Here is a 12904-nt window from a genome sequence, read left to right on the forward strand (position 1 = left end):
TATCTATCTATCTATCTATCTATCTATCCATCCATCCATCCATCCATCCATCCATCCATCCATCCATCATTCATTTAAGAATTGCCCAGGGCTGGAGAGATGGCTTAGTGGTAAAGCGCTTGCCTGAGAAGCCTAAGGACCCCGGTTCGAGGCTCAATTCCCCAGGACCCACGTTAGCCAGATGCACAAGGGGGCGCACACATCTGGAGTTCATTTGCAGTGGCTGGAGGCCCTGGCGCACCCATTCTCTCTCTCTCTCTCTCTCTCTCTCTCTCTCTCTCTGCCTCTTTCTCTCTGTGTCTATCACTCTCAAATAAATAAAAATACTAAAAAAAAAGAATTGCCCAGGTGAGGCTGGGGAGGTAAGTGCTTACTTCACAAGCATGAGTTCCTGAGTTCAGATCCCAGGTGCTCATGTTGAAGGCAGGCATGGTAGTGGGCACCAACAGGAGGGAGGCAGAGACAGAAGGATCTCTAGGGCTTGCTGGCTGGCTTGCTTAGCAGAATCACTGAGCTCCCGATTTAGAGAGAGATCCTGCTTCAAAAAATAAAGTGGGGAACAAATGAGGAAGATATTCACGTCTATCTCTGGCCTCCATGTTCATACATGGGGCACATGTATCAACACAAACACACGTGTTCACACATGCATGAAAAAGCATGCACAACGCACAAAGAATTGCCCATATGGTCTCATCTTCGTAGAAAGTGTTTTATGGGCTGCAAAGTATTCCAGCATTAGTCCAACATGGCAAACTTTTCCATTGTGTTGGATGTTAAGACTTTCGCACTATCAGAAACAATATGATAATTGCTATCATTGTGCACAGTGATCGTTCTGTGTTGAGGGTTGTTTCCTCATGGCAGATGCCTGCTGGTGGATTTGCAGGGTTATCAACTCTGAATGTGCTGTCAAACTGCTTTCCTGATGGGGCAGGCTGCCAGCTGACTCTCCTGGCATCTGCAGTTCGGCCATTGTATTTTGCATGTATGTGACTTGCTTTCAGTGTTATAGGTGCTCACAGTTTAGAGGTGGCCTAAACTTCATGCTTACATTTCTGACCAATGTTGGACCCACTGAAGATTATAGGGAATTCTGGAGTTGGACTGAATACATTTTGCTTGATGAGATGGCCATGAGTCTATGAGTACAGGGGTGGAAGATTATGGATTAAAAGCGACATGTTTGGATGTCATGTTGATAAGGGGTGTACTTGTGATAGGTAATCCCATAGCTATTTTTAAATTTTTAAAAAATATTTTACTTATCTATTTGAGAGAGAGAGAGAGAGAGAAAAGAGTGTGAGAATGGGCATACCAGGGCCTCTAGCCACTGCAAATGAGCTCCAGATGCATGCACCACCTTGTGCATCTGGTTTAAGTGGGTACTGGGGAATCGAACCTGGGTTCTTAGGCTTTGCAGATAAGCATCTTAATGGCTAAGTCATCTCCCCAGCTTACTCTATTTCAAAATTTATTTGGTTTATTTGTAAGCATAGAGAGAAAGAGAATGAATGAATATGGGAGCACCGGGGCCTCCAGCCACTGCAGATGAACTCCAGATGCATGTGCTACTTTGTGAATCTGGCTTTATGTGGGGACTGAGGAACTGAACCTGGGTCATTAGGCTCTGCAGGCAAGTACATTAACTCCTGAGCCATCTCTCCAGCCCTGTGATAGGTGATCTTGATTGGATCTAGAATCACCTAGGAGACAAATCTCTGGGCATGTCTATGAGAGACCCATCCTAACCACGGGACTCAGGTCCCATACTGAATAAAAGGGGAAAGTGAGCTGAGTACAAGCTTCCATTGCTCTCTGCTTCTCAGCTGCAGATGCAGTGTGACCAGTTCTGCTCGTGTTCCTGTCACCATGCCTTCCTAACCATGATGGAAGGTAGCCCCAAACTGCAAGCCAAGATAAACCCTTCGATTATTTTTTGCCAGTATTTTGTTACAGCAATGGAAAAACTAACTAATCCAGTGCCTTCAATTACTGGCCACTGAAGAAGTGAGACAAGGGGCCCAACACTGCTTCTGCTTAAGACCTGCTCTCTTTCGCCTGGACGGTTGACCTCTGGGACTCCTTACAATATCCATGCCCTGCTAAGAAGCTCAGACCAACTCCCAATCAGGCTCGGAGCTCCCAGGGCATACCTCCTTCTGGGAGGTGGTAAGGGACTATCCTCCTTCTGATAGCTCACAGCTCAGGCTCACAGTGGCGAACAGCCTGGATTCTAAAGAGGAACTGTGGGGGTTGGAAGAGGAGTATTAAAATACAGCATTTGAGCTGGGCCTTGGGATGGATCTGAATATAAGGAGACAGCAATAGTGGCAGGAACCCATTTTCTTAGAGAGGGAACAGGGCAAGTACAATCATTGAGGCGGAGAGAAGCAGCATGGAAGAAAGACTATCGATCTGGGGTTGAAGGTTCCAGGGTCACTTTCCTGAAGTTACAAGCATCAAGGTTCCTTCTCTAGTTCTTGGCTCATCCTAGTCATGCCCAGGGTTAGGAATCTTGCTCTGAAGAATCTGGCTAAGAGCTGAAGAGCAAGGACTGGACAAACACAGGCCTCATCGCAGAACAGAAGGAGGGAAAAAAAGAGGAGGAGCAAAGGGACAAAAATGGGCTAGGAGAAGTTGAGCTCTGGACCCCGCTGTTAGGCAGGGCAGCCTCCACGTAGTGGCTGTGGGGCCTTGGACAAGGTGCTCATATTTTCTGTAACCCGACTTCTCTCTCTCTCTCTTTTTTTAATGTTTTATTTATTTATTTGAGAGCGACAGACACAGAGAGAAAGACAGATAGAGGGTGAGAGAGAGAATGGGCGCGCCAGGGCTACCAGCCTCTGCAAACGAACTCCAGAGGCGTGCGCCCTCTTGTGCATCTGGCTAACATGGGACCTGGGGAACCGAGCCTCGAACCAGGGTCCTTAGGCTTCACAGGCAAGCGCTTAACCGCTAAGCCATCTCTCCAGCCCCCGACTTCTCTTTTGAGAGCAGCACTTTCCTCGGTGGGCTGCCAGGTGCTGTAAGGTCCCACGCTCCGTGTCTGCATGGAGGGCAGCGTTCCAGCTCAGCGGAGAGCAGCTGAGGCCCAGGGGAGGAAGGCCTCCTGCCTCCTGCTGCACACTGGACCTTTTTCCACATGGGCTCTCAGGAGATCGTCCCATCTCCCAGACAGAAACAACTGGTTGTTCTCTGGAAGCTTAGAACATGGCTCTGGTGGGAAGCAGGTAACACAATGTGTCTGCAGACCCAGGCTGGTAAGTGGCAGAACTGGAGATGAGCAGAGGATGACTCTGATGCCAGAGCTCACCCCAATGGTGCAGAGCTCCCGGGAGAGTCAGGGCCGCTTCAGGGGATGGAGCAGAGGCTCCCCCACCCTCTGGCTCAGAGCTTCAAATGAGAGGAAAGTGGTTTCTGTCACCCAGTTGCCTCACTGCAGAGGTGATGTTTAGCAGGCTTTTCTCCACTGAGCTCAATGTCCAAGGTCTGCCACTCTGGAAGGTGGAGTGAGAGGATGGGAATGGTGTGATGAAGACAAGGGGCTGGGTGGGAAGTGAGAAGGGAAATGGTGCACACTAGTCTCCCAAAGAGGCTTGGGGCAGACTCAGGATTTACTCTCTCTCTCTCTATATATGTATATGTATGTGTGTGTGTGTGTGTGTGTGTGTATCTACCTGTCTCTCTCAAATAAATAAATAAGTTAAAATAAAGGACTTGTTTATTATGAGGCAGTATGGTATAGAGAGGAGAAGATAGCTTTGATTGCAAAGTTGACCAGCCTGTCTGTGTTGGTTCTTACACAGCAGCTGTGTAACGTTGAATAAATTACTTCCCCTCTCTGAGCCTCTGTATCCTCCTCTATAAAGTGTGGATAACATATGGTCAGTGGGCCTGAATTGGTGTGTTTTGTTTATTGTGTACCGGACATGGAGCCCAGGCAGGGCCAGGAGCACAAAGTGTGTGCAACTGTAGCTGATATGCACCTTCGTCCCCCAGCCCTCACAATTGGTGTGGCGGTTTGGTTCCTGTGTCTCCCATAAACATAGGTATTCTGAATGCTAGGTTCCCAGCTGATGGCAATTTGGGAATTAACACCTCCTGGAGACAGTGTCTTGTTGGGGGTGGGCTTATGGGTATTATAGCCAGCTTCCTCCTGCCAGTGTTTGGCACACTCTGCTGTTGCTGTTGTCCACCTGATGTTGGCCAGGAGGTGATGTCTACCTTCTGTTCATGCCATCATTTCCCTCTGACTTCATGGAGCTTCCCCTCAAGTGTGTAAGCCAAAATAAACCCCTTTCCCCCACAAGGTGCTCTTGGTGGGGTGTTTTCTGCCAGCAATTTGAACCTGACTGTGGCAATTGGCTGCCTGCTTCTCTTTCCTCCAGTAGTCTACGTTTTGTCTTTCCTCTGGGCCTGCTCCACCCCCCAGGCCAGCAGCCACATGATGTGGTGGTTTGACTCAGGTGTCCCCTGTAAATGTAGGTATTCGGAATGCTAGGTTCCCAGCTGATGGAGATTTGGGAATTAACGCCTCTTGGAGGCAGTGTATTGTTGGGGGCAGGCTTATGGGTGTTATAGCCAATTTCCCCATGCCAGTATGTGGCACACTCTCCTGTTGGTATTGTCTACCTTATGCTGGCCAAGGGGTGATGTCCACCCTCTGCTCATGCCATCGTTTTCCCCTGCCATCGTGGAGCTTCCCCTTGAGCCTGTAAGCCAAGATAAACCTCTTTTTCCCAGAAGCTGCTCTTGGCTCTGTGTTGCACAGATCCAATGTGCTCTCTGAAGCATGTATTCTGATAGCTGGCGCCCTGTGCTCAGAGGCACAGAGTCCAGTGACATGGACTCTAGTACCAGCACATCTATGTGCCACGCTTCCTATGCCATCCTCCAGTCAGGCTAGAAAGCTCCCCGAGGGGAGGGCGCACATGTTGGTGCCTTAGGTAGACACTCGGCACACACTGGATAAGTGAGTAGATGTAAATAGTTCCTTGCATTCCCCGACATGGGCAGAATAGAACCTTACTACATCAGGTGCTGGATGGGTACTTAATGCGTGGAGACACAAGAAGGTAAACTGTTATCAGTAGCTTTCATCAGAATCCCAGAAGGCCCTACGTTCATGTCAGTGGGGTTTCTCCTGCAAATTAGGAACTCTTCTCAGGCCCTTCCTTAAGAACACTCCAGGAGGGTTCAATGGTTAAGGTGCTCTGCAAACCTGCTCACTGGGGTTCAGATTCAGCAAAGCTGGACACCAAAGTGGTACATGTGTCACCTCCCTATGGCCATGGAAGGTAGAGCCCAGAGAACCCCAAAGCTTGCAGGTCAGCTAGTGTGGCCTTCCCAGCAAGTAAACAAGAAAGACTCTGTCTCAACCATGGTGGAAGGAGAGGACCAACACCTGGAGGTTGTCCTATGATCTCCACATGTGAGCCCTGGCATGCACACGCCCATACACACAAACCCACACACATACACACAAATACTGTATAAAACTAGTTAAGAAAAAGAATGTTCTAGGCATCCTCTACAACCAGAGCCCAATGTGACAGAGATACATGCAGACTGACTGCTTGCTGGCTGATCACACCCCATCACAGCAGAAGGCAGCAACACCTCAACTACAAGGCTGGGTGGCTTCCACAGACAGCACCTGCTCCTTCCAGAAGCATCCCCTCGCGTTGTCTCTCAATATGGCTCCTATGTTAGGTTTCACGGTTCATCCTTCAAGACCCCTCTTGTAAGGCTGCCCACCAAGCTCTCAGAAGTCCCACAGTAGTAAGTTCTGCATAGGGCCAGCTTCAAATGGGCACAGGGGTGCCTGGAGGCTTCAGTCCCCAGACAGTCCTGAAGGTGCTATCCAAAGCAGAGGGGCACCATTAGGACTTCTGAAGTCAAAAGCAGAAATGAAAGGTTGCAAGCTCTAAGTAAGGCCAAACCTCCAGCTTTGCACAGTAGGCTTGCCCTGACCCTTGTCTACCTCTCTGGCCTTGGCTCCCATCTCTGACCTTCTCTGTAGACCAGCCAGCAACTGCTGAGGGCTGCAAGTCTAGCATTGAAACCTACTGCAATGGCCTGCCCCAGACAGAGTTCACTATGTGAACCTGAAAATGCTGTCTCGTTGGCTACATTTTAAAATTTGAAAGTTGTCACAACAATTATCCAGGTTCCTGTCTTTCAGATCAGCACTCAGAGAAGACTGAGCCCATATCTTTGCAGGCAAGAGAGGCTGTGCAGGATGGCAGCTGCCTCTTTCTAGGGAGCACTCAGAACTGCTTCAGTCCTCAAACAGCCCAAGCCAGCCTGCTTGGGTTTTGCAGACAACTGCAATGGAGGCACCTTGCTTTTGGGTTTTGGTTTGGTGTTTGGACCTCTTAATGACCTTAGGAGACAGAGAACTTCACTCCCCCAGTTTGTAGATGAGGAAACAGACTTGGAGAGAAAATGTAACTTGAAGATTTAACCCTAAGTAGAATGACTTCAGTCAGCACAGGGACACTTGTCTGTGGCAAATAAGCCAAATGTGGAGAAGAGATTTTTTATTGTGGCTATTATTTGTGGTGCTAAGGCTGGAATCCAGGGGTCTGTGCCTCTACCTCTGAGCTCTTCCTTCTGCCTACAGTGAAGGTTTTAAAAAGTGGACTGTATTCAACTTAAATTTGTACCTCTTTTTTGGAGGGGAGGGTTTGAGGTAGGGTGTCACTCTAGCCCAGGCTGACCTGAAATGCACTCTGAAGTCCCTGGCTGGCCTCAACTCACAGTGATCCTTCTACCTCTGCCTCCCAAGTGCTGGGATGAAAGGTGTGTGCCACCACACCTGCCTTGGTATCTCTTTTTTTTTTTTTTTTTAACTGATATTGTCATCTCCTACAATATCATAGTAAACAGAATTCTTAGGTGTCATTTGAAATGTTCTTATCTGGAAAAATAAAGAGCTGGTTAACTTAAGCCAGACTTCCAAATGTGTAGACCTCTGTGAACTTCAAGTGCAGGAACTACAGTCTTGCCACACAGCCTTCCTGTCCCCACAGGACAGCAGGCTCCTGATGCTCCTCCCGGTTCCAGCCACATGACAGAACATACGAGGATCTACCTGTGTGTCTCTGTCTGCATCATCCTATCTTTCAAGAAGTGGCTTTGAATGGAGTCGTTCCCAAGCTCTGTCCCTCTGGAACATCCACAGAGCATTTGTTCATGCCTCCTGTTCCCTTATCTTACTCTTCCTCCAGTTACAGATGCCTGGCCCTGTCCACCCTTGTTCCCCCTAAATTGGCTACAGAACAGAGCAGGTGCCGAGCTCAGCCATCACAGCTTCAAGAGCTCTTGTAGATCACCACCTCTGATTCCCAGTTTGCTCACATGGAAGAGCAAGAGGCTTGACTTCAGGCCCTGCAATGAGCAGATGGCAGAGTGGGACAAGGTCTGAGTTGGCTCCTTCGTACTGGGTCTTTCCACTGCACCAGGCCGCCTCACAGACACTCCTCTGTGGATGGCTCAGCACCTCGATTCAGAGGACAGAGCTGGGCATGTGACAAACACTTCATAAATATCCATCCATTAAAAGATGCAGGGCAGCCTGGGGACATGAGCCTCCCTCTGCAAGGGCCCCGGGTACAGTGTCACCCACATCAAGCCTGCATTTAGTACCAGTTGTCCATGCCAGAAAGAAAGTCCCCTCAGGCCTACTGACCTAGACACAGAGATCATGTGGCTCGGAAATGAAGTCCCCCCTGGGTGGTTCTGACCCTGGTTCTACTGCGTCATCTTGGAAAAATGTCTCTACCTCCCTGGGTGAGCTGGTTTTCCAGATGCTGGAGTGTTGAGAGGAGTCAGGAAGAGAAGCTTCCCAACCCAGCTAGGTGGTCACAGATACTGGACAACTTTTTAATAGCATTTAAAAGTCCTGCTTTTGCCAAGAATGGGGGCACACTCTTGTAATTCTAGTACATGGGAGTCAGAAGCAGGAGGATATGAGTTTAAAGCCAGCCTGAGTCTCTGTCTCAACAAAATAAAAACCAGAGTCCTGCTTCTGGAAGTCACTCGGGACAGAAAGGGCTCTGATCCACCTGGAACAAACAAATGGCCAGTTCAGCAGGAAGGGTGACGCAGTGAGCTTGGTGGTCGGTCCTTCAGACTCTGGGGCTACCTTCTGAGCTGCTGGGAGGAAGTACCCAGAGGTTTCTGTCTGGGCCAATCTGGGTAGAATCCTATTGATATTGATATTGCCAACTCCGTAGAGGCAATAAGATGGCAGCAACAACAGCTCTCTGAAGCCTCCCTGACTCACCAGGCAGAAAGGACCAGCTCTTGCCTGCCCCTCTGCTCCCCTGATTAAAACCTATCAGCATGTCTCATAGTTCCTAGGCATCTTTTTAAACCTACATATTGAAGTATCTTTCTCCCTGACTTAGACGTGAGTGTCTTTGAAACAGGGATCACCCCTTACTATTTCCCATACACCCCATGCTTTTGACCCAGAACCTTGCTAGTAAACAATAACAAATGCTGAGCACTGTGAGGCAGGATCAGAAATCCCCCTCACTCTATGCCAGAACATGGTGACACTGAGGCTCTGAGATCCAGTCAGTATGTCCAGTCCATCTGAAGGATGGCAACACTGACTACTCACGGAGACTGACTTATCCAGGTTGACCTAGTCAATTCGAGTGCCCAGACTCCCAAGCCAAGGTGCTTCCAGTTGCATACTTCGCATGTTCTACAGCATGGTAGCTGCCACACTCAGAAAAAAAAAGTGCCTGTCATAAGTGCCCTCCAGGCCTCTGTAAAGGAGCACCCGCCATCCGTCAGCACAGCCAAGCTCACGGTAAGAAGTCCGCAGCCCTGACTCACACGCTCTGCAGTTGAGCCCAGCACATGCTCCGCAGCAGTCACTCCCAGGAGATGCCCGATCACTCTTCATCATCCTGCACAGCTTTCCTGATTCTGGACCCCATGTCTATGCACGTGTGACACACGCCACATGTGTGCCACAGCAGGGTATGTGTGTGGAGGCAGCGGGATCTTTGAAACGACAGTGACTTCTGCCTGTGCAGCCTCAGGCATGTCCCTAATCTCTCTAAGCTCAGTCCTCTTACTTCCTAGTGGGTGGAATTTGTGATGAGCATCCCCTACAATAGGTAATGGTCTGCTATTGGTAATGATATTATGAGTGAGAAACAGTTGTCCTTTTTTTTTTTTTCCCCCTGAGGTAGGGTTTCACTCTAGTCCAGGCTGACCTGGAATTCACATGTAGTCTCAGGGTGGCCTTGAACTCGCAGTGATCCTCCTACCTCTGCCTCCCAAGTGCTGGGATCAAAGGCATGCACCACCATGCCTGGCTTCCATTTTTATTTTTAAAAGTTCCACTTGAGGGCTGGAGAGATGGCTTAGCGGTTAAGCGCTTGCCTGTGAAGCCTAAGGAACCCGGTTCGAGGCTCGGTTCCCCAGCTCCCACGTTAGCCAGATGCACAAGGGGGCGCACGCGTCTGGAGTTCGTTTGCAGAGGCTGGAAGCCCTGGCGCGCCCATTCTCTCTCTCTCCCTCTATCTATCTGTCTTTCTCTCTGTGTCTGTTGCTCTCAAATAAATAAATAAAAAAATTTAAAAAAAAAGTTCCACTTGATAAAATTTTAGAGTGAAAAGGGGTTCTAGGGATCAGCTAGCTATCCCAATCCCTTCAGTATGTTGTTGGGAACACAGAGACATTGAAGTGGGGCTGATGGGTTCAAGGTCGCACAATGAAGTGGCAGTCAAATGGGGCCTAGGACCTGCCTGGATCTTCTGATCTTTTCTGCTACCTCTCTGTCAGTTCACTTGCTTCTCCTGGCCTGTTCCCCTCCCTCATATGGCAATGGCTGGAATCATTCTTACCAAATCCTCTTTCCCTCACAGTCGTATCTGACTCCTAACGGAGTGCCATCTGGCCCCATGTACTAGCGTCACTTCCTTCCCAGGCACATCTGGCCCCTTTGGCCTTAATCAGGAGCCCCAGAAAAGCAGGTAAAATGCCTGTTAGCTGCTGGTGATGGCAACAATTAGTCATCATAATAATGGCAAGCAACATCTGTATAGTGTCCTACATCTCAAAGTTCTTTCGCCCACATCAACTCATTGTGATTTCTCCCTAATCTAATTGGTCTTGGAACCTTAACTCCTCAAATTTACTCAATTCAACCCTCACTAGGCACTTACTTTGTGCCTAGTCATGGGCCTGAGGCTGGAGATGCTGAGAGGACCAGAGGACCAGCCTGGGTTTCTGCCAGGAGTAGCTCAAGGTCTACCAGGGATTTAGGACATGCGTGGGGGTGGGGGCGGGAGGAGGTGATGATATTTTTTTGGCTAACTGATACTGCAGCAGAAGCCCTGCCCCACTCTTGTGTGTGTGTGGGGGGGGGGGGGTGGGGAGAGGGCTGCCTTTATGTTGCTGTCAAAAGGCAGAAGATACCTGGAATAAACTAGAACAAGAAAGAATGGGTGATGGGCTGAAAGTGACAGCAAGAAGGAATATAAAAAACAGAAAACATTGGCACCAAGACCTTGACTTCCCTGTCTTGGTCTCAGGAGAGATTCCAGGGAGATGGAGGATGCAGGTGAGATCTGGAAGACTTGTTGCCTGCTCAAGATTCAAGTGCACAAGATTTAGATGCTTTGGCTCACTTGGAGACCTTGCATGCCAGGGTTCCCCAAGCCCATGCCTGGGCTCTAAATAGCTCCCCAAGACCATCATTTTGCTAGAATGATATTGCAGCTCTTGTGGAATGTTTGCACCTCCTGGTTGCTGTCCAGACTGGCATCTTGGTGGCTCAGTGCATTTCAGCATTCATTATTCCCCAGCAGGGACACCTTGCCCAGGATGTGTATTAGCCTGGTGGGGGAGGGGATGACTCCTTCCCTCCTTCATCTATCTACCCAGGTCTGAATCCTGGAGAAGTTACTCTATGCCCGGCATAGGCACTGTCTCAGGAGCTTCCATGCTCACCTCATTTTCCCTGTAGAAGACCACTCTGAGGCAGGGTGACCCCCTCTCTCCAGGTGTACAGATGAACTAACTAAAGCTTGGGGAAGGGAAGTAACCTGTCAGCTGCAGGGATGTCACCTCAGAATTGTCTGATACCTTAAGTGCCCCGAAGTTCACATGGTCAATGTTTCACTTGAGAAGGCCACAGTTGAAAAAGATCAATCAAGGAGACCCTGGTTATTCATGGATTTAAATTTCGATTGCTTTAATCCAGAGGTCGCCCACATGTAAAGAGTATCTCCGGTGATTTTACTAAAATTGTATAGATCACCGAATCTAGCTCTTGCAGCGAACAGACACGCAGACAAACACCCACGTCCAAAGAATTGTAAGATGGCTACTTGTGGCCCACTGGCAGGTTGAGGCTCAGGAACCTCAGTACTTTCCTCGCACAGCTTTACCTGAAAAGATCAGCTTTTTCTGGGAAGTGTCTCTAGACCCCCAGGCCCAGCCCACACTACCAAATGGGCAGAGACGGCCAAGGAAACACGCAGCACGTGACCGGCCCTGCCATCAGTCTGCAGGCTTGAGGTAGGAATATGGGCTTCCCAAGCCAGCAGGTGCTTCCAGCAGCCTGGCTCTCTGCTGGGGAGTGGAAAGAGAAGGCCGAGGATGTATCCTATGGAAGCTCCGGGGATACTGAGGCAGACCTCTCACTCTAGGGTCATGAGTATTTTTTGGGGGGGGGCAGATCTCCTGCAGGGCTCTGATGTTCCTCAGAGGGTTAGATGGGAAGGAAGCAGTCATTGACACTTGACCTTGGGCGGGTGTGGGGGTTCCAAAGAAGCAGCTTATGTGCTCGCTGAATGCCAGAGGAGGAAAACAAATAGGGACGGGTGGTGGTGGGCGGGGGGGGGGGGGCTAGTTGTCAAAAACCCTCCTACTCAAAGTCGGAGGAAAACCTTGGGCTTCTCCCCTCCTGAAATCAGCATCTTCTAAATTAGTGAAATTTCACCACCGGGTGGCTGTGCTTGGGAGGATGTGGGGGGAACGGAGGGGGGATAAAAATGAGTCACGACTGATTCCTGCTTGGTGGCGTCCCCCCGAGGTCTGTGCCGCAGTCGGCGGTGGCCAGCCGCACCCCCTGCCCTCCCCGGCGGCCGTGGAGCAGCGCAGCCCCCTCCCGCTCGGCCGCGGCCTCCTCACCTGAGTCCACTGGCCCTCCGCAGTCCAGCCGGCTCGGCTCGCACGACTCGGGCGCCGCTTGGTGCAGCGCCTCTGCAGTCGCTGCTGCTGCAGCCGCGATCAGCAGCAACCTGCGGCGGTGGGGTGGGGGTGGAGAGAGAGAGAGAAAGAGAGAGAGAGGGAGAGAGAGAGAGAGAGACAGGGGCGGGTGAGCTCGGGCGGCCGCGGCCAGGCAGCTTGGAGGGCAGGGTGCCCGCCGCCGGCCCGGGTCAGCTCCTGCACGCGGCCCGCGGCCCCACCCCCGCGCGGCCACTCTGGGGTGCGGCGGGCGCGGCTGCACGGTGGGCCCGGAGGTCCCCGGGGTCCTTGTCATCACCTGCGGAGGCTTCCATGGCTTTGGCTGCCGGGGGCAGAGCAGCCGAGGAGCTCTCGGGAGCCCTCCGGAGCCCCCGCCGGAGGCGGCTAGCCGGGTGCTCGCCGGGGCTGGGGCTGCCGGGAGGGAGCGGTGGAGGGCGGGGAAGGAGAGAGGTGGATGGGAGGGGGGCACGAGCCAGTCGGCAGCTCTCCGGCAGCTGCGTAAGCCGCCCGTCTTCACTTTCCGTCTTAAAGAGATAGTTGGTCTCGTTCCCCAGGGCCCAGGAGCCGCGAACACCTGCGGCCGCCCTGGGAGGGGGTGCTCGCGCACCTCCGCACTAGGGGGTGTCAAGAGCTGGGCGATGGGGCGGGGTGGAAACCCTCTTGACACTGACAGGTTGTG

The 12904-nt window shown here is 51.0% G+C and overlaps 1 protein-coding gene across 4 annotated transcripts in view; it reads right to left on the reverse strand.

Annotated features, from left to right (window-relative positions):
* Window positions 1–12666, reverse strand: part of Snph (syntaphilin) — a 50639-nt gene extending 37973 nt beyond the window's left edge. Inside the window, exons 1-2 of one of the 4 annotated variants that reach the window (XM_045157560.1) lie at window positions 12524–12666; window positions 12169–12278 (exon numbers count right to left, since the gene is read on the reverse strand). The gene's annotated coding sequence lies outside the window, so the exon portion shown is untranslated. Of the gene's footprint in view, window positions 1–12168; window positions 12334–12523 lie in introns of those variants that run through there. The other 3 variants (XM_045157558.1, XM_045157559.1, XM_045157561.1) reach the window with 3 other exon arrangements.
* Between the last annotated feature and the right edge of the window lie 238 nt (window positions 12667–12904).

This window comes from Jaculus jaculus, chromosome 8 (genome assembly GCF_020740685.1).
Source record: "Jaculus jaculus isolate mJacJac1 chromosome 8, mJacJac1.mat.Y.cur, whole genome shotgun sequence".
In the NCBI taxonomy this organism is placed as follows: domain Eukaryota; kingdom Metazoa; phylum Chordata; class Mammalia; order Rodentia; family Dipodidae; genus Jaculus; species Jaculus jaculus.